At 38.6% G+C, this 22759-nt stretch overlaps 1 protein-coding gene across 20 annotated transcripts in view; it reads right to left on the bottom strand.

Moving 5' to 3' along the window:
- The window catches only part of EPB41L2 (erythrocyte membrane protein band 4.1 like 2), a 111999-nt gene extending 90945 nt beyond the window's left edge, over positions 1-21054 (bottom strand). For 8 of the 20 annotated variants that reach the window (XM_035319898.1, XM_035319912.1, XM_035319902.1 and 5 more), the window contains exons 1-2: positions 21009-21053; positions 17873-17956 (exon numbers count right to left, since the gene is read on the bottom strand). The gene's annotated coding sequence lies outside the window, so the exon portion shown is untranslated. Of the gene's footprint in view, positions 1-2626; positions 2701-17872; positions 17957-20998 lie in introns of those variants that run through there. The other 12 variants (XM_035319914.1, XM_035319915.1, XM_035319907.1 and 9 more) reach the window with 5 other exon arrangements.
- Between the last annotated feature and the right edge of the window lie 1705 nt (positions 21055-22759).

Here is a 22759-nt window from a genome sequence, read left to right as displayed (position 1 = left end):
TTCCAGTCCCATTCATTTGTACCACAGCAACAGCACAAGCTCTCACTTCTGTCCTTCCTCCCTTAGTTCAGAAGTCCCAGTGACCTCAACAGCCTCATTGCACAGTGACTCTTGTCCTGCCTTCGTAGTGTGCCCCTAGTTCCTCTGTGCTCCATTTTCCAACTTGTATCAGCCTACCCTAAACCTGCCCAGTCTCAACCAGAAGAAAAAAACAGGTGAGGATACTGCAAGAGCAAAGCTTTTCTAGCTTGCCTCTGCCTCTCGCAATACAGAGCTATTGTGAAGATATGCCAAGGCAAGATATGCCAACTGCTATCATAAGAAATACACTTACAGGATGGGGCAAGATGCAAAAGCAGAGTGGGGTACAAGCCTTGCTCAGTCTCAGCACCCTGGGCCATTTAAGCAGCCCTCACACCAAAGCACGCCAGGGCCAGAACCTCCACCCAGAGAATCTCCTCCTGTTCTAGGCTGTGACTTCGCTGAGCTTACCAGCCCTCCAACCTACAAATCAATTCCAAGACAAAATATGCTCAAGAAAAGAATGTAACAATGGCAGCCTTGGTCTATACCTTCTCTTTTCAGAAAAAAAAAAAATAAAAAGTTATTACTTTGCCCACAGTATTAACATAAGGTTAAAAAGAACAAGCAGCTGTCTGACAGACTTCTGTTTAGTCATTCTTATCAGCTCTCACAGGAGTTTACTTTAGGCATTTAAGGTAAACTTCACTTTTCACAGAGAGAAGGGAAAAGAGGGAAAAGAAAAAAGAAGTCAGCATATTACTACTACTGAAAAAACAAAGTTTGTTTCCAGTTACAGCTAAATTCACTGTGAATTATCTCACTGGAACCTCCTGAATTGCCTCAGGAGGCATTTGTCTGTGTTTTGCTTGGGATTACTATACAGACCTACCCTGTAAATTCGTCATCCCTTTACAGCTGTCCATCTGTTTAGAGCTATGCTTCACTTGACTGAACAACTGACATCAGCTACCTGGATTCTACAGAGACTCAGGCTACATATATTTTAAAAGCTACTGTATAACACCTGCACTTTTGACATCTTCAATATTGCTCTTGGTATCAGCAGTATCTGTAAGTTGACAGCACTCCTCAGCTAGAGGCTCATTCTTAAGCATTTGAAAGCTATTCTCCACAATCTGACACTCATTATTAGTTTCACAATTTACACAAAACATTATCTTCATGAACATAGTGTTTAAAGTACCTGAATTATTGATAATCATAAGGAAGACTGACAAATAAACTCTCCCTATTACCATTCACTGTATTCACGAGCACTAGTTTCTCCCAGCCAAAGATGCTACACAGGATTTATAAACTGTTTTAGCAGCCTGTTGTAGAAATCTACACTCTCATGAACAACTGACTATTAAAGAAATAAAAGAACTGCTACAGATCTATTCCTAACAGGCTACCAGCTTCTTTAGATTATCACCTGTGTTTCCTCCAGCAAATAACAGGTGCACTAGATATTCCAGACTAAAGCCTGAAATATTTGCATGCTATCTAGATGACTAACATAATTTTCTAGTAATAAAGCCTACCTTGGTTGTGGATTAACATGAAGATTCAGTATACGACAGCTTACATGATGGTAGGGTAAACTAAACTGATCATAACTGAGCTCCAAACTAAGGACAGAGGTGACTTAACACCTGTAGAAAGAGGAGACTTCATATGCCAACTAAAATTCAAAGACTATTCATTTGACTTTCTACTCATAGTGGTTTTAAGGTGTTGATGGCATTTTATATTCTAACATTTCACTCTCAATTTGCATATTCATGTTCTAGGAAGTGTTACGCCTTAAATCTAATATCTTATTCTTTCAACAGAAGAGTACTCTACAACTATGACAATTATGTCATAGGCAAAGTATTCTCAATTGTAATCACAAAGTTATTTTTGTGCCTTGTTAAAGCAACAGGTATTGTTACTCTAATTCAGGACTACCAAACAGGTGTAAATAGCACTAGTAGATAGGATAGGACTACCTTTTAAACTATGATATCCAACCAATTCAGCAGTAGCACCACCTGATACCTCTAGGGGAAAAAATAGAAGAAAATACTCTTTCATCTTTTCATTGCAATACACATTACCACACCAATTCTTAACCAAGTTAAATTTTAACAAGGTTTGAATGGAATGAGGAATGATGATGTTAGGTTGCTATCTAGTAAGGCTGCAAACATTCATTACTATTTTATATTAATAAGGGTCTCCCCAGCTGATGCCTAAAATATATTATTTCACATACCTGGTTTAGGGAGAAGCCACCTAAACAACTAACTAAAACAGAGAAGGGGCAACATCTGTCTTAGTAGGACATGTGGAGAACAATAATGAAGCAGCTTCTTTTGTAGTACAGGGGAAGGGAAAGACAGGTGAGGCATGTATAGCTACAAAACCTTAAGTGAGAAATGATGCCAAAAGAATTATAACAAGCAACCAAGCCTTTTAGTTGTTTTTGCAGATGTAGTCTCTATTGCCTTTACAGCATTAAGAAAAAGCCCTTTTCTGCTAATTAATATCAATTTATCTGAATTAACTATATTACTTACTTGCCTTAACCATATCATAGTAGTATATTTTGTCTTACCTATAGCTACAATCTGTTGTGAAATACCAAGTCCTAAGGAATAAGATGCAGGATTCTTGACTCAAGGGAGATACCTAGAGGTAAAAATCAAGTTTTACAAGCTGTGGTACTAGTTTTGGTAATCCACTTCTTGTCTCTCTATACAAAGAAAATCTAGGCTTATGAATATTTTCAGAAAGCAGCAAAAATATTGCAATATTACAAAGTCAATTTTCAGACTTCACAACAGATGAAAAGAAAAAGACTTCATCTTCACGATGAACTATTCAATACCTCAACTCTTATAAGATATGAAACACTTTGCATATAGTATATATAATTGAGTCTAGGGAAGACTATGCAGTTATTTCGAGTCCTATTGGCAGCGCTTCAGTGCTTCCTCCGAAGAAAAACAAAATACATTGTTCTGTTAATCCAATTCTTTTGAATGATGGAAAGTAGCTTCTACGTGCACAGTAATAAGAGCTTTTTTTCCTCGTAGCTACAGCTTTCTTTATTACAAACTTAAAGCTACACTTTAGATCAAACTGCAGACTGACAGGTCTGATAAAATTGAGCTAAGAGCACCAACAATTTGTTACTGTCAGGCACTTCACACAGATATGAAAATAGGAATTTACATGCCAGAAAGAGAGGTATAGCACAATATATACCTGATATAAAATTAAGAAGGATGTCGATACACAAGTTTTCATTTCACTTCAAGATACAGTTCATCCTAAATACCCCCTCATTATTTGAGGAAAATTACTGTCTTTAAATCAAAATCTACCTTAAAAACACACCACATTTTAATCGAAAACAGAATACATACAACTGCTCCATAAAATTCAGTCAAAGGAGTTATTCAAAGTCTTCCTTACACAGTACCCCAAAAACAATCAACCTAAAATATATGTTCCCTTTAATATTAAGGATGTAATCAGACATTTTAAAGCAAGTTTAAAAAACATGTCCAAAACAAGAAGTAGGAAAGATACATGCAATTCTATGATCTCATAAACTTCATTGCACAGAATGATAAAAATGTGTAAATAAAATACTGTTGTAAAATTTCAGATGAATTTTATCATAAAATTCAGTTCTGTAAATGGAATATTCTTGTAAAATTTCAGTATTCAAGTCCAATGACTTAGAAGAACAAACTTACTTCTACAGTTTGAGTATCTTATATAGCATTTTAGCTACCCAAATACATGAGTTCATATAAAATAAGCTGTCTTTATACCAATTATCCACATAGCTAAAGCCTTATTAAATGCATTTATATTTTGGAGTTTCTAAAAAAAAACTGTGCATAAAAAAGGAATTAAGCTCCCCAAAGACCAAAGGATATCGGACATCCAGTCTTCCCCTCAGAAGCTTTCCTAAACAGGTGTATCTACTCTCTTCGTTTGCTTTTCTTCACACTTCAGAAGTTTTACTTCCTTTAAAACACCTAAGCTATTTTAATAGCATGCTCATCACAATCACACAGTCATTACAGAAAACAGATATGGTTGACTGCATTTTCAACTCTGTTCTTGTCAAATGTGATGTCAAGTGACAGTTATCACTAGGCACCTGATCACTGAGGACTAAAATTCATGACACTACATTTGGCCCCAAAGAAACCTTAGAAAAAGATTAACCATATGCTTAAAAACTAGAAAGCTTGGATTTGATAAGCAAGAAAAGGCTGTGTACAAAGCTTCTGGAATGCCTGTGTGGGCAATGTCATTTGTATTTCTGGGGGCCAGTACACTCAATAGTTTGAGTATTTTTCAGCTACAATTTGATTGCAGACCATTGGTTCCATCACAACTGGCTTGGAATGTCCTCAGATTTAGGTAAATACTCACAGGATATTCAACTAGGATGCAGAGCACATTATTGCCACTGCAATAATCTTTTTGCCTTCTTCAGCTATTTCTAACCCTCTTTCCCCACTGTACTAAAGAGGAAAAAGAAGCCAAAGAGACCAAATAGTACCCATCCCCATGGAGCTTTCTCCCCTGCTGCAGGCACTGGGATTTATAATCAAAACTGTCTGGGATACAGACCGCTGCTAGTGTTGTCTGCAATGCTGGCAGGCTATTAAAGTTACAAAGAGAAGTATGTGCCAAAATATGTACTCTAGCTTGCCAAGCATATAATCCTGATGCAAACTTCCTGATAGGAAAAGGATTTAATAAATATGAGACAATTTCCTTTTGCCTTTGCTTAGAAGCTATCTTCTTTCCCACATGCTTAAAGTCGGAAAAAAAGAAACTGCACAGCTTTCACTTAGGAGAAGTACCGTTAGTTCTCTGCATGGAGTACTCCACTTCACTTGATCAATCATATTTCATATTTTCCTACCAATTTGGATGATGACCACCAGGATAGGCTTTGAAACGTAAGAAGTCTGTCTTCCAGTATTCATGAAACACTTGGAAACATGCTTGACTGTTAAGTTTGTTTGGTGAATGTGGCCCCAGTTGCTGCCTTGGCCCCCTCTACTTTTTGGTCTACTACCAAGCTCTCTTAGTCTGAAACAATAAAGAAATATCTGTGAAGGACTATGGGTTTTGTAGTGGAGTTGTGGTACTCACTTGATTAAAGAGTTGTCCACATACTGAAATATGTTCAGCTTAAGTGTTACTAAGGTAATGATCGTGACTGTGTTTTCCCTAACATCCTTCTGCTAGTTAACATCTTCTCCTATTTGGGGGGAAAAAAAAAAAAAAAAGGAGGAAATAAGACCTTTTAGTCGTTACAAGCTGTCACAGATTGCAGTTGCTAAATAAGATATATTCAACTGAGTGAACTTAAAAGCTTACAAAAGGATATAGCAAAACAGTTGACATGCTTTTTGGAACAAAAGTCAACAATGCAGAGTTTGCACAGCAGTGAGATTTGCCTAACAGCAAAGCACAGTTCACAAGTAGTCAGTTTTAGCAAAAGTATTAACCATTCTTGAAGCAAAAAATAAAAAATGGGTAAACTATTTCATCAGAAGTTAAAAAAAAATAAACACAACTGCTAAAGTGCTACAGAAATCCCAGCTGAAACTGGAAACATTAACTTCTGTCTTCTGGTCCATAACTGCCTAAGTCTAGAAACTGTGCTTCACATACAGAGGTTAAGCTCCACCTGACATCTCCTCAGGACATATCTGTACAAATAGTGATCAAAGTGAAACAAACCAGATGAAATCTCTTACCTTCGTTTTAGAAGCTAAATCATGTAACTTTTCACTTTTAACCACTGACTTATAAATCACAAGCTAGGTAAATTTTATACGTATGTACACATACACACACACTTAAAGCAAAACCCATTTTCCTTATTGACTCTTTTGACTAATCCTCCCCTACCCTACTGCTACCATCTGAAATACCTTATACAAGCCTGGAAGCTGGACTTTAGAACCAAATATGTACTCTATATTCTAAGAAGGAGTGCCAAAGTAATCACTGGCAAAACATACACAGACCACACATGGCAGAGCATTAAACAAAGTTGTAGGACCCTCTCCCATTCTAACATATGCCAATGGATTCACTGTATATTGAATTCTGGCATTACGCCTCTGCTGCACTTTACTGTTCACAGGTTCATCCAGTTTTAGGGTCCTCTGTACAGAAGAGACATGGGCTTACTGAAGCATATGCAGCAAAGATACTTAAAGGCCTGCAGCATCTGACATATGAGGAGAGGTTGAGAAAAATGCAATCGTTTAGCCTGGCAATGAGAAGGCTCAAGGGCAGGGAACCTTACCACAGTGCAGTTACCTGATGCAGTTAGTAAGAAAACACAGTCAGGAAGCACCAACACAGTCAGAAGCAGTGGTACCTAGTGAAATAGTGACAGTGGACACAAATCAGAATTCAGCAGATTCTACTCACACATGTGTTTGAGGGGGTAGTCCCCCCCACACCCCATTTTTATTTATTTTTAAATTCTAAAGGTCAAACACTGGTAATAGGTCATCTAGAGAAGTTGTGCAGTCTCTATCCTCAGAAGCATTTGAAATCTGACTGGACAAGCTTCTGTGACCCTACTTTGACACTCTGAGCAGGAAGGGGGTTGGACTGGATGATCTCCATAGGTCTCTTCCAACTTCAGTGATTTTATAATTCCTGGCACAAATAAATATCTGATCTGTTCTCCAAGGGAAGCAGAAAGGATATGTCAAGTTCGGAAACAAAATTAGAATCCCTACTTCAAACCAGTTAATAATCTAACCAAATTGAGACTACAATACCAACCATCATCAGATTTTGCTTTTATCACACTATTTAAATTTATTAGAAAGTTGCTGAAAACAACTTAGCAGAAAGTTAGCAGAAACAAATCTAGCAACATAAGCCAACGTCAACTGATATTAGATAGACAGGATCTCTGAGTTTATTCAGCTTGAATGACTCAGGAGTTTTGCCTTCTGGTTTCCTTGTCTCCCTGCCACTGTTACACTCAAGATACAAACTGATTCATGCGTTTAACCCCACAATCTTTTGAACTCAGAAATATGCAGACAGCTGACCATAGAAGCAAAAATGAAGGACTGTGAAGCTCTGACTGCTGCAGGCATTTGAACTGATAATACAAGAAGATATATAAAAAAACAACACAACTGTTCCCCAAATTGACAGTTTGATCATTTTGGTCAAGTATTTGTGATGTTTTTGCAAGTACTCTGAGTTAGTTCACATTGATTATCAATGTACCTCAACCGTTGCAGCTGACAAACCTAAGACAACTTCAGACAGTCTTTCTGGTATTTTAACAGCAGCAATATCTCAAGTTACAGATAACCCATGGCATCATTTCCATCCTAACCCTATCACAAGGGCAACAGAATTTGTTGCAGTTTACTTTATTGGGCATGGTGACATGTTAGACAGGAAGCACAGATCCTAACCACTGTGCATGGAAACAAGAAAGTATCATGTCCTGAATCAAAAGGTAACCATTACTCACAGCTGGGTACCCCATCTGAGTCTAATCTGAGAACAAATGAGCCATTTTAAAGCTGCAATGATAGTTTTGGCTACATGTGAACATACACTTCTGCCTATGTCCAAAGCACCATGGTCTCAGTTAGGGGACTGACTATAACAACTTTCACCTTTCTTTTGAACATACAAATTCAGTAGGCTATGTTAGAACTGTTTCTATCAGAAAACACCTCAGGGAAGTTCATCTGCAGCCTGTGTAGGACTTAATGTAACTGTTCACAGTTACATGTCTAATGTAACATGTCACAGTTAAATGTCTAAATCATTTTCTTGATTTAGAGGGAGAAGAAACAAAAGAGTAAATCAACTTACAATTCTCTTGACTTTCTAAGGGGAAGAGAAAAAAAAGGAAAGCATCTTTGGCATCTTATTACAAGAACTCAACAGATCTGATTTAGGACTCTCATAATGGCATCTCAACCTTTTCTGAAAGGTCAGGAGATACCTCATGTTTAATGACACTCTACTCTCTTAATGCTTATGCAAGCTACCAGGGAAAACAACACAAAAAAACACAGATATAATATTCATAAGAACACAGCAAAATATATATCATCAAAACACCTTCAGAGATCTCTTAATACATTCATCTTAGCACTCAGGGGAAAAGAATCATAATTTTCACTACAAGAAAACCCTCCCAGAAAGGCTACTTTCTACCTGCCTGTCAACTACTATATTTTAACATCCTCTCATGCGAATTGCTGGTAGGGATTTCAGCAAGTCACTAAGGCATTTGATGAAAGAACTTTCTTGAACTGAGAAATCAAACAGCTGAAACATATGATAAGAGGAATAAATTAGTTCTTCTAGTTAATACTCCTGTATTTCTTACACATTCTTTAAGTCAGCAAAGACATTAGGAAATGTTTTAGCTTTATGACAGAGTTAGATGTTTAACAGTCAAAATACCCTACATAAGAGGAAATAAAACTATCTACAGGAAAAAAAGCATCATCAGATTATACACTGCTTGCTGACTCAGATGCCTTGTGAGCAGAAAACCACAATAATGCAGTCACTGCAGTACATCAGACTGTAAGTCCCTTTGACTTCCAACTTTTTCTGAGTTATGCTATTCAAAAACTAGCTGCCTGTCATACCTTTGAATATCACTGTTTGCACTATGATGCTAAGCAAACAGCCACAAAGCCTACTATCTAAAGATGGACAGACTTCCAGCTTTTTATGCTGGACTTGGAAAAAGGACAATTAAGTAAATCTGCAGAACAGAAGTCATAAGTGACTGGAGAATGGGGGAAGGAGGAATCATGCAATTTTAGATTCCTCCTATTCTGTTACTTCTACCCCAAAAGTTATGCCCTCTTTAATTTGAGAATCAGAAATGGAAAGCTAGTAGAAATCAAAGCTGGGACGCTTGTATTTGAGCATGCTCCACACATGCATTAATTACTTCTTACTATCAACTCCCCCCATGCAGCAGGGAGCTGAGAATTTAAAGACAAGTTTTGAGGGACCAAGCAGAAAGATCAAACTTGCACAGTAAAATCTGTAACAGTATTTTGAAGAATAATACAAAACAAAGCATACAAGTGATTGAAAGAAGTAACGACAACCAAATCAGCAGATCAAACTAGAGAAGTGAATATAGTACACATACCCTCTTGGTTGAAAAGCACCAAATATCTGAGAAAACTCTTTCAGAATATTTTAGCCCTTTGCAGAATTACCAGCCCTTCAGGGTATCAGCATCAAAGACAGTTTCGTCATGTGAACAACTGCTTACTCTTGAGAAAGAAGCATAGCCTATGGCAGTACTTTTCAAACACAGAGATAGGTCAGTAAATTCAAAGGAGGACATACCTCAAATGATAACAACACATTTCCCTTTCCTCTAGCAGGATAAAAGGAACAACTCTTTTCAAAACAAAAGGTTAGAAGCACATTCAGCTTAATTTGATATTGCAAAAGAAGAGCCTTTAAATTGTAATCCTGCTGATATAAGGCCTATTTTAGATCATCTAATTTGCAGTAATAGTTATGTTGTCCATTCTTAAACAAAGAACTCTGAGCTGGCTTTTACAATTCCAGCTAGAGATCTGAATGCATTCACCTTCAAATAAAGAAACAAGAAGCCATTCATACTTGAGCAGTGTAGCACTTAAAAATCCCAGCTGTGGGTCAGGTAACTTTTTACTGCTCTCAGCAGAGACAAAGTTATGCCCATCTTTAAATCAGACCACTCAATTCATTACAAATGTTTCTTTAGCTAGGACTAGAAGAGCAAAAGCTGTCTTCAATTCTCCAGTAGCTCAGGCCTTCGCAAACAACAGTAGTGTTACTTGTGAGCTAATTCAAGAGGAGACCACAAAAGACAGTGAAGTGGGGAGAAGAACACTATGAAGGACTTGCACTGAAAGTATGAAGGGGAGAGAAAACAAGGAAATAAACCTTTGGAGGATAAATTAAAATGGAGGGGTGGGAAAAGAAATCCAGCTCGAAAGAGTACATCTACTGCTGTAAATAAATAAATAAATACAATCAGCTGCTTAAAGACCTTCTGGCTTAACCTCCGTACAAACTACAGATACTCATCCTCCTACTTGAAAGGCCTCTCTCTATCCTTATTTTCAAGGGCCCATGATAGGACAAACAGTTCAAAACTACCATACCTACCCATGGACACAGATATCAGTACTTTAAAAAGCTCAAATTTAGTATTTAGGAAAAAATTACAGCTCTATTAGTAGCCAAACTTGTTGTTCAAATATTTGCACATGCAAGACAGATATGACCACAGTTTCACAAGAGACATGCTATTCTTTAAGCTTAACACAGCAGACAAAGGAATAGCAAATCATAGTCAGGAATGTCTCAAGTATCTCCATCTCCAATTCACGCCTACATAGGAGCACATTTTCCCCTCTGTGCCATAACAGTTCGTGTATCATTTCAGACTGATAATGCTCAGCAAAAATATGCCTAAAGAAAAAAATCTGCAGTTCTACTTGATACTAGTGAAAAGTAGAAACAATTATAACTTTAAGCCTTAAAAAAATCCCATGGTAAAACACGGTTGGTTTTATATAAAATAGATAACTACTAATACTCTAAAACATTAGTAAACAAACAACTAGAAAGACTACTGGTGAGATTTCCATTAGAGTAGCATCTTGCTTTTTTAATAAGAACATTTAGTACTCATGAAGCTTTGCTTTGACAGGCAAAGTTATTTCATAATTGTTTCTCATACATTTCACAAAAGAAACATACACTGCAAAACTCTCCAACTTCGTAGAGAAACCCAGCAAACATTGTTCATGTGGGAAAGTTACTCAAATCTTTACAACACCAAAAAAACTCCATAAGAGAATTTCCCCACAATTACTCAAGTACCAGTGACATTCTTCAATTATCAAAGAATCACCCCATAACTGAATACACTTGGCAAAAAAAAAGTAAATGCACAAAATCAAACATTTTCATATCTGTAACACTATTAGACAATGAGTCATACCTATCATGGAACATCCTAACAATGTTTCAGTATATAGAAGCCCTCTTCCTCAAATCAAGATGGGATACTTTCAAGAATTAAAGTGCCATCTGACATCAGGCTAATGCCATCACAACGCAGTGCTGCTCCTTTGATTCCAACAGATGCTTAGCAGAAACAGACTGTGAAGAAACTGGATCAAACATTGAGGAAGAACCTGAAGCTAGTTAACAGAAGCTATTCTCCAAAAATAAAAAAAAACTAAAAAACTCCATACCCATAAAAAAGAAAAACTGGAAATGAGGGTGAGGTAAGAACAATCGAGATTTAACAAGCTGCAGAAGATATGAGCAACAGCAAAGTGCTACCTAACACAAAGTTTAGTTCAAAAGGTGGATAAAACAGTATGTTCCTCTAAAAAAAATCTAGGTGCCTAGTGATCTAAGTTACAGCTCAGCTAGTAACTTATTAAAATAATTCAAGGACACTACATTTTAAAGGAATATAAAAAGTTTTCTACTATTAAGTTGTCTGAAAGAGTGAAACTAATTCCAAATGGATTCACATTGAAATACAGAACAACTTCCAATAATAAACATGGGGAAGGCCATTAAAAACAGCAAACAAAATACACACTCAAGAACACAATGAATCCTTAATGTAAATATAAATATTTACGTATTTAGAAAATTAGAAATGATCAAAAAACCATGAGGATATCAATATGCTTTCTGGTACTGCCTTACACCATCTCGTGATGGTTAAAACAAAGCATTTTGCCTATTGTAAAAATTGGAATAACTTCTTCATATACTCTGCAGTAACATGCGAGTACTTGAGCCCTGCTCCAACTTTTAACATTGCTCAAAATACTGCAACTCCAGCTTTGAAGTCATAGCTCATCAAAAGCATAGTCTAATATTGAAAGAATATGGTCAGAGCAAGGAATTGATCTCTAACGTGAACACATCAAGTATTAAAAAAATCTTATAGAAGATAAAAAGGAGGCTTTATACAGAATTTTTTAAATCAACACTAACTTCACACCAACCAGGCTACCTTTAAGTTCTTAAATATAAGCATCTCTAATGACAAACCATGAAATATGCAATAAAAAAATTTACAATCCCTTAACCAACTTATTTTTGTTAGGTGCTGGTTCACTCTGAAATGCAGGTAATTTTTCTGCCCCTCATCTAGATGACAATTCTCTCCACTACAGTTTTCTCGAATCACCAACAACTTCTTGAAACCCCGAGCCCTGATATTTCTTGCAAAGTTTAAAAAAATGAACCTCAACAGCATCTGCTAGAAGCCAGTAGCCAAGAGCAGCTCCAGCCATCACTTAACTCTACAGTGTTGACTGCTCCAGATGAAGCTGTTTTTTTTTTTTTTTTTAAAAAAGTTACATTGAATAAGATCTCCAAGAACATGTACATAAGGTTCTTTTAATCTGACTTGCTATCATAACTACACAATCATTTTTACCAACACACACCTATGGACATGCTGCCTGAGTTATCTGAAACAAAGCTTCAGTCAAGGAAAAAAAAAAAGATCAGCTGATCAGAGGAAAACATTATTCCAAAAAAAAAAAAAAATATGCCTCTGCATTTACCTTCTTTACATAGCCAAAGGTCAGAATATATTCACAGAATATACCCATTTGTTCTGTCTTGTGCAATTTAGTTAACTGCTTATTTACTTATTCTTCTGGCCAGCATCATATACTGTTGTTAACCTTGGGAACAGTTAGAATTTAAAGACTAACACCTGTAGAAAAGTATCTTTAAGCTAACTACATAGAGTCATAAACCATTTAACAAAAGAAAGGAAAAATTGACTTGTTTTTAAAGTGAGTTAAAAAAAAAATAACCCTTGTAAGCTTTTGAACAGAAAGAATCCAGTTACTTCAGTGATTATCCTTTCCAAGCAAAGATCACTCAGAAAAAAGAAAGAATTAGGTGAACCTCATTTTCAATAAACTTGACATCTAAAGCTGTAACATACTTGTATTTTTTAGTTTAAAAAAAAAACACAGCTTTGCCAGGCAAATTACTCTTCTCACATAATTCAACAGTTTATGAATATGGATGTTTCAGGTCAAAAAATCAGGGCATATGACAGTGAGTAAGAAATTCAGCCAGTATCAGATGTTTTCACCTTGTCCCATTCCAAAGTTTTGACACTATGTATGGGGTATGTCATGCCCTTTGTCTAAGGCATACTCTAAATACCACCAACAGCTGGGGAATTCTACAGTAAACTAACCATCTTCATACTAGCTTGAGTTCCAAGGTAATACCTAGGATAATGAAAAAAACTATTAAAAATTTTGGAAAACTGATCTAAAGGTCTGAAAGATACAGAGCTGAGTTTTAATAAAAGCAAGTGAACCTGCTGCCAACATATCAGGAGAATATTTTGTATTTTTCACCATATCCTTCCCAAAATCCATCCGTAAGCAGTAAGTGAAAACACTTCCATTTTTAGCCCGATACTCCAAGTCAGATGATACCTCAAGAGCTAAATCACTTAGATTTCCAACAAATCAGCACAATAAGAAATACTTCAGCTAATACACGTTTATTTTTTAATAGTGCTTCAATAGGCTTTCTAAAATACATGAAACAGAACTCCATGATACATATGGTGACCAGAAGTAACACAACCTCTGGCATCAGAGCTAAAATTGCACAAACTTTTCATTCAGAAAGATTTGTCCCACATTTAATACCTAGTCTCTATTTGAGACTGAAATTTTCTGTCAGGATAACTGAGCTTGCATGGTCTAAGGATGGAAGTAAAATGTGGGGTTACATATCTTTTGCTAAAAGTGCATGTGTATACAGGTGTGCAGTGATAAATACATTTCTGGCTTCACCCCCAACAGATATCCAATTCAAGAAGCTGGAATACCAAGTTATCTCTGTTATATATGGTTTCTTAAAACTTGCTTAATTCAATACATTATATGCACACTCTCCCCAAGTCAGAACATTGTGGTTTACTAATGTTTCATTTTAAGATTTCATTTTGTATTTGGATCAAGTTTTGAACATAGATCTATAACACTAAGTCATTTTACAGAGCATTTTTATGGAGAACACACCTTTTTTCAAAGCATTTTCTCATCTACAACACAGGATTGAAGTACTCCCAGATTCACTTCTGTAGAGTTTCATTTCTGCTATATCGCAAGAACAAAGTGCTGGTAATATTGTAAACTCCCCCTCACCCCCAATATTTTCTCTCAACTATTCAGTCTATATTTTAAGTCATTATTCTCTTCTGAAGTTATCCCATGGAAGTTAAGTCAGATAATCTTTAAGGTCCCTTCTAACCCAGGCCATTCGATAACTTCAAACCCCCTGCTATAAGCAGGGATGCCAGACACTAGATCAAGTTAGCCAACGGTCAGTATGAATAAATACCATAAATAACATCTGAGTTTCTGAGATGGTACTACACTGAGATCAAATGTAACAAAAAATGTTTTAATATGGCTAGGTGTTTATTTCACCTTTTCTCCTGAACTGAATTACTACATAAAGACTGAGTATGGATTTCAGTCTCAGAATTGTGCACCTTCCTCTTTGAATTAAAAATACCAATATTTGAACAAATTTGGGAAAAGAAAGTTAGAGTACATCATACTCAAAAAAGTACATCATACTCAGGGATGAGGAAAGAAAAAAAAGTAACAGAAAACCATCAGTGTACAGTTCTTAACCACCTCCACAAATGTTAGCTGCTTTCTGTAAAATGTTAGCTGCTTTCTGTAAAACACATTCTTAAGCACACACAGAAAGAATAGTGTGAAAGTAAGCCTAACAGCTTTAGTTAATTAGCATGATATCCACAACAGGTTTAATACTACTTTTAATATTAGAAACTTGCAACATGTCTTTGTTGCCTCAGCCTTCACGATTATTCAAGGGCTGAAGCACCTCTCCTATGAAAGGCTGAGGGAGGTGGGGTTGTTCAGCCTGGAGAAGAGAAGGCTCTGGGGAGACCTTATAGCGGCCTTTCAGTACCTAAAGGGGGCCTACAAGGAAGATGGGAAGAACTTTGTCAGGGAGTACAGACAGGGATAATGGCTATGAAGTAGAAGAAAGTAGGTGTAGATTGGATATTAGGAAGAAATTCTTAACTGAGAGGGTGGTGAGGCACTGGCACAGGTTGCCCAGAGAAGCTGTGGATGCCCCATCCCTGGAGGTGTTCAAGGCCAGGCTGGATGAGGCTTTGAACAACCTGGTCTGGTGGGAGGTGTCCCTGCCCATGGCAGGGGGGTTGAAACTAGATGATCCATAATGGTTTGGGTTGGAAATGACCTTTCTATGACTGTGCTTATTTGTTTTTTAAAAAAAAAGGTAGTAACATTGATATGTAGCAACCTCAGGGTTGACCTGATCAGCTGCCTCTGATCATTATGTAGATAACCTCTTGTCAAAGATTACTGCAATAGAGAAGCATTGATTAGAGAGGGGACAAAGCAGCCTTAACACCAAACACTGCCTGAAATAAAAAGTTTATATTGAGACTTTCTTTGTGGTTCCAACCCCACCCCCTCCAGACACGGGATTTGCTTCAGATTCATGGTCTGATAATGCAACATCCTACCAAGAAGAGTACCCAAAAAGCCACACAAGAAAAACAATCCAGTCCTCTAAGTGAGGATGAATGATATACAGGCTTACTATTTGGCCACATTTTTAATTGATTGATGGGAAGACAGCAGCAGTTACAGTATTATCTTAGTACAGCTCCAAAAGGAAGTAACAGAACAGGGAATAAAAGGACAAAAACCAGTTTCTTTCAAAGGAAACAAATAGCTCATTTGCAAATAGGGCCTACAAAGTACAAAATGCTGTATTCAGAAATTGAAAATGTTCAGATCCAAAACTGAAATGTTCAAACTGAAGTAAGCTGGTATTGCGTTTTTAATTTTTGCAGGATAAATTCCATATATTCTAAGATATTTTATTAATAAATCCTTATGAGTAAGAGAAAGCAATAAAAATGTCTGAATAAATGTGAACCGCAAAAGTGCATATTAATGATCACTGTTGAATTGTTTTGACTTTCTGAAATAGTATACATGCTGATTCAATGGTCAGAATTTAAAGCTCCTCCTATGATCCAATTCAAAAGTTTGCAATAAGAATATATACTTTAAATCACATTACAGGATAACAGAGCATTTCAAATTAGAAAAAGATGTTCTAATTTTCCTTTTTTCCATCGTGGTAAGAGATCACATCATGCATTTTAAATATGCACTGAAGAATGTTATTAAAAATACAAAAACTATGTTCTTAAGATGTTGTAGTCAAATTCTTATCCAGGCCACTAAAAAGAACACCACATTTACACTCTGTACTTCTCAAGCCACAGAAATGGGATAGTAGTAATTTACAGTAAAATCTGGTGTTACATTTAGCTGTACAACACTACTAATTACAGGATAATTTCAACAATAAATATTTGGTTAAACTCTGCTTTGTCATCAGTGCAAGTAATTTAAGCTGAAACTGATCTTTCAGTGAGTCCAAACTTCTCTTTTGGAGACTATTTTTATTTTCTGGTAACTGCACATCTTTTCCTACAGAACATTTCTCTAGAAATAGTGCTTTGCAAACAGAAAACCACACAGACAATGTTAGAAGAGAAGATTCAAACCTAGAGCAGCAAGGCAATTCATAGTTCCTTTTAAACTATCCTTAGCTAACCCTATTTTACTATTCAGTGCCAAAGTCTAACAATGAATGACTTTACAGAGCATATAGGCTGCATCGCTTAATAACAGGCAAATTAAAGACAAGCTATATCACACCCTTCTTCAGAAAGCATCTGGAGGGAGGGAACAGACACAGAAGAGTATTAGCACCATGGTAGATACTAGATCAAGTAAAACACTTGTGGTTAGGCTCCTGGACACTGTCAGAAGTCTCCAGTTTTACAAAGATCCTCCTGCAACGCACAAGGTCTCTGAAGAGCCAAGCTACTATTAATGAAGGCACTACACAGATGAACAGCAGTGCTATCTTATCTCCACAGAAAAAAAAAAAAGAAACACAAAGAAACCAACATTAAAAAATACTACCTGCTTCCGAGAATATTCAGAGACAGACAATCAGTATTTTACGGAAGGGGCAAACTTCACAGAGGTCAGGCCTTCAGAGCATCTCATATACTCCAGCCCAGACAGCAACTCTCATGCCACCACCAAAGGAACTCATGAAGTGAAGATCAGAAGGTAGGCATCTGAAATTATCCTTTACAAGACCTCAAAGATTACCTATAATCAAGTCATCTACTCTGATAAGAATGAGATGAGACCCATCTTTTCTCCAGAACTATGAAAAAGCTGCTAAGCACAGAACATGCTTTTTGTGTCTCACTAGCCAAACAGAATTTTTAGATTACTCTATAGTAATTAATCAATACCCTGTTGATACAGCTTTCACATAGCCTGTAAATCTTTACAAAGTACTCAAGACGTGGTGAACTCAACGGCAGAAATCAGTTACAAGTAAAATTATCTTCACACAGCAGTTTAGACAACATTTGTTATAATTAAGAAATTAAGGCTTACTAGAAGTCAAAATACTTACTGTATCATTAATATGTTCTTGTCTGTGAAATATTACAAAGTTGCCACATTTAACCTTGTAAATTTATCACATTAACAGCAAAAACATTTATAAGAACTTGAAACAGGACACAGAACTCCTGCTATTTAGCAAATTCCTATAGTGAATTTTCTGATATTAAAAGCAAAAACAACAAAAAGTCCCAAGTTACCTTTAACTCCAATAAAAGCCTTGAAGACTGGCAAAATACGATCAACTATGACAACCGGATAACAGCCCAATATCTTCTTTATCTATAAGAGAATCTGGAATTATATTTGTATTCAAATTACAGCAACCATCACCCCACCAACTGATTTAGAAAAATAGAAAAGTGAAGTTGTGCTTAAATGAGAAATAACTAAGATGTTAACGCCCCTCCAAATACTAAGAGGGTTAAAAACAGTAACTCAACTTGAACTGTCATTTTATCTGTTTTCAAGAACGTAGAAGTGTGGCATTTAATACTAAAGTCTAACTCTTAAAGTCAAGAAGAGACATTTCCTTCTATTTAGAAAGATGGAAATAAACCCTTACGATGCAGTTTGACTGCTTGTATAATCCAGGCTATAACACAATCACACATTCCCACATCCCCTTTTCTTGCTTCCATCCCCTTTTTTTGTCAGGCAATTGTGCAAGCATACAATGAGCAGCTTTCCAGTACAGCTTTTTCTGGGTTCATTCTGCTTGTAGTGAGGACAAAAACCCACCTTGCCCCTCCTCATCTACCCTCAACAACATAAGATCAGTTCCAGAATGAAACCACCGTTTGAATTAGTACATCTTTCTCAGGAAGTATTAAACCTTACTTCAAAAATATCTAACAGTAGTGAATACACTATACACAACCTTTGGTAACAATTCTGCCCTATTGAAATCTAAAGCAATAAACTGAAATGTAGAAAACTTGTCCTCTCTCAATAGAGTAATACTGTATACTATAGACGTAACTATAAGGAGCATAAGCTGTTTAGATTCTCTTCCTAGATAGTGAATCCTTTCATAGCCACTACTAGCTGCGTCTATCAGTCTTATTTTTTCCCTCCCCTTTTAACACTTGAATAAATCAGTCCTATGTACTGAGACATGCTTCCCAGTTCTTGCAATACTTTAAAATCTTTCCAATTTTTCTTACAATATTATCACCTTTCAAAAGTTCTCAATGCCATACGTAAATGCAGAATTCAAAACGTAAGCCCATAAGCACCAAATTCAGAGTAGAAAGATTATATTACTTTGTCTTATATTTTATATGCTAGAAACCTAGTTTGATTTTTTTTTAAACAATGACTTACAGAGAGCTTATGCGTAAATGACTATTAGCAACAACCCACAAAACCGCCTTTGAAAGTCTTTAAATGTTCCCAGAATGCTTTCCTGTTCTCCCCCATGACCTGTGCTCACCATCCTTAAAGGTATGACTCAGGAACAGGCCACATGAAAAACGTGTGTTTTGTCTGTATCTACTACAATCACTAAATTATTTATGCCATATTGAACACAGTACGTAATACTATCATTCTCCAGGTTACCCCCCTGAATAAGAACGATTTAACTCCACAGTATTCATAGAGTTGGAAGCTGGAAGTCCATCTGAGTTGGAAGGGACCCACAAGGATCGTGTCCAACTCCTGGATCCTAAAAGGACCACCCAAAAACTCCAATCATGTGTCCAGGAGGGTTGTCCAAATGCTTCCTGAACTCCAGCAGGCTCAGTATCATGACCACTGCCATGGGGAGCCTGTGCCAGTGCCTGACCACCCTCTTGGTAGCTGGTCCCCAGGAAGACATCAACAGGTCAGGTCAGACTGCCCTCAAAGAGCCACACTTATTTGCACCTACTTTTAAAGTCATATCAAGAAGAAGTGGTAATAAAATAGAAATTTCTTATGGATTAACTGCAGTTGCTGGAGACTTATGAAATCAGAGGTGGATCAAATAGCATATTTCCAAACAAATGAAGCCTTTAAGTCTACTCCGTATCTTAAGTTTGAACTCTTCCTCACTTTCAGCATACACATACACAGAATACATACTAACTGAAGTCTTGTCTAGACCTTTCTAAGTGAAGTTACTACAGCACAAACTCCACGGGTACAAGCTGTTGATGTAAACAGAGATCCACAGCCTCTGAGAACCAGGAAGGGAAGGTCTATTCTAGGCTCAAAGGGAATCAAACTCAGCAGAAAGCTGCAATTCAAGAAAGAGAAAGCAGCTCAGCTTCTCACCATAGAGGTTAACATGAGACAGAAAACAGCACAGTAAGCAGAAAGAGAAACTTGTTGGAGAGGAGGAGAGCAGTGAGTGAAACAGCCCTTCAGCTGAACACCCTTCTGGGGCCATTCTTGAGTAACAGAGGATGGAGCCACGCAGTGCCCGCTCTGTGACAGGCTGGCTCTGCAGTCTAAGGGCCGAGTTCATCTGCCATTCAGAACTTTAAAATATCACACCAAAGGATGTTACTTTAACAGAAAACAGCCAACAAGTAAAGAAGCACTTTATCATTTCAAACCCTCCAGGTCTGGAAGTTTATGAGAGCTTGCTGAGGGCTAAGCTTTGCAGGACTATGTGCTTGCAGCATGTTACTCACACTCTGGCTGGTAGCACACATGCTAACAGACAGGAAAACAAGACAATAACGCACTACATGTCAATGAAAAAGCTATAAATTATATGTTTTTAATTAAAAATGGGTCTCAGACAGCTTTACAAGAAGAAAAAGCATCCTAATTGACCTGTTTGCTAGCCATTACTAATATCAAAGCACCTCGACCTGAATTTACTCTCTTGCTGGCTGCTAATTGCTCCCTGCCAGCGTTCCCATTTCGGGAGCCGTTTCTGGAAATTGCAACCATTAGGCTGCATTGGGCTGACAACACCACAAGCTAACTCCTTCCACGCCTCTCGGGGATCACTCACGAAGCAGCCCCCTCCGGCCCCCCCAGCCACACACCCCGACTCTCCCTGTCTCGGGGCGAGAAACCAAGACCCTGCAGGCCGGCGGCGGGGGGGGGGCGCCCCAGGGAGCCCCTCCATCGGGGCCCCCCTGCCCCCACCCGCCGACGGTAGAAGCCGCCCCCCCCCCCCGCGCCGAGGTGCGAGCCCCGGGGGCACCCACCCCCCGCCGCTCCGGACACGCTTCCCCCAGGGCCGCTGCCGCCCCCTGCCGTCCCCGCTCCTCCCCCGGCTCTGACAGCGCCGGGCCGGGCCGGAGGCACGGAGAGGGGCAGGGAGCGGGCAGCGCCCCCCACCCGCCGCCCCCTCGCCTCACCGCGGCTCCCCGCCCCGCCGTTACCCCGTCAGCTGCCGGCCCAACGGCCGCCGCTCGCGCTGCCGCACAGAGTCACCCCGGCCGCGGCCGGCGGAGCAGCCCGGGACAAAACCCCGCGCGCCCCGCCCCCCGGCCAATCCGCGCCCGCGCCCCGCCTCCCGCCACGCCTCGGCCGCGCCTACTGGCCGGAGAGCCCGCCCTGCGCCCTGCGCGCCGTGGCTATTGGCTGTGGGAAACGTCAATCGTGGGGGATGCCCCGCCCAGCACCCCCGCCCCGTTCCAACGGCTACCGCCTCCAACGGCTGCCGCCCCCTGGGCCCGGGGCGGGCGGTTGGGTGCTGAGGGAGGGGGCTGCCTGTATAGCGCAGAGAATAGATTTCCTGGCTTGCAGAAGAGCTGGGCAGAAATAAAAGCTATTTTCTATATAATCTCTATGTCGTTTCTGTGAAAACTAGAATTAGATGAAAAGGGAAAGCAGGATCATGGCTAAGGCTGCTGAGTGTTGTCTGAGGGCATCTAAAAACTCTGGGTAACTCAACTTCGTTAAAGATTTCTGTGTGGTGCTGGGTGCCGCATCACTCGAATCATGTTTTGTAAAGGGATTTGTCTTCACAATGACAGTCTTAAGATGCCAGGATCTCATTTAGAGTAGCTTACTGAAAATTAAGTCATTGGGCAACGTACCATAAAAATTCAGGGTGTTTTGTAATGCTCAGGATGGAGAAATCAGTTAGACACCTAGGACTGATGAGCATCTTTTCTTTAACCTTGGTGCTTCAGAAGTAAAAGCAACCCCACAGCTCCTGGGAGTGCTATTAAGGGAAGTTACTGTGAGCATACAGAGGAGCAATGAGCCACTGATGATCAGAGGGAATCAGCGTGAGGTGTCTGTACTTAATTCAGGGCTCTTCTGCATGCGGTGGAAGAGGTTAGGGACCAATAATTAAAGAGTGAATTATAATGCATGTGCACAAGCAATTTGAATGCTGGCATTTACCAGGTGTACTGCCTGATCTTGTAATCTTCGTATTTCATCATAGTGTGCAATTTAAATAAAGCTCATTTAAGATTTTACAATATCTCTAGGTCCATGTTCAGAAACAGAATTTTAAAAAGCCTTTGACTCTTTCAAAGAGGGGATGAAGAGAATCAGTCGCTGTGGTTCTTTGATATGGCAGGTGCTGCAATTACCACAGTACCAGCTGGGATAGGTTTGCACTCCCAAATGCTTTTTATATTCAGAATGGTCTCCAAAACTGTATGTGTGATCTTCTCTGACCTATTCCTGATGTGCTGTAATATCTCTGAGCGTGAAGGAATGACAGCAGAATACGTTCCAGTTCCTCGAGAAAATAAAACAGCAGCTTCAGGTGCCTTCATAAAAACAGTAACTACTACCTTTGGAGGCTTAATTTCCAGATTCAATTGGAGACACTTGGTCTGTGCGGCCTTCTAAGGCTACCTGAGTTTCCACAATCCAGTTTGCTTTTTCTTGTTACTGCTAGCAATTGTTTGGCTGCCAGTGTTTAATACCATTGGCCTGAGCAAGTTTAATTGGCACAGGACTAAAAACAGCTGTGCCTGCAATGATCTTGTCTTCAGTAAGGTTCCCAGTGCTGCTAAAACTAATGGAAATGCCTGTAGTGAAATCTGCACAGATTAGAAAATTCGAGAAGACTGTAAAAGAAACAGCTTCTGACTTGCCTCTTTTTGCTGCTTTCCTCAGACGCTGGTCTTGAGAAGCCCACTTAGGAACACCCCCCAGAGAGGTTTATTTACTCTGAT

The sequence above is a fragment of the Oxyura jamaicensis genome, chromosome 3, assembly GCF_011077185.1.
Source record: "Oxyura jamaicensis isolate SHBP4307 breed ruddy duck chromosome 3, BPBGC_Ojam_1.0, whole genome shotgun sequence".
Lineage (NCBI taxonomy): Eukaryota > Metazoa > Chordata > Aves > Anseriformes > Anatidae > Oxyura > Oxyura jamaicensis.
The sequence above is the reverse complement of the archived record's forward strand: the minus strand, read 5'-3'. Positions and strand labels throughout refer to the sequence as shown.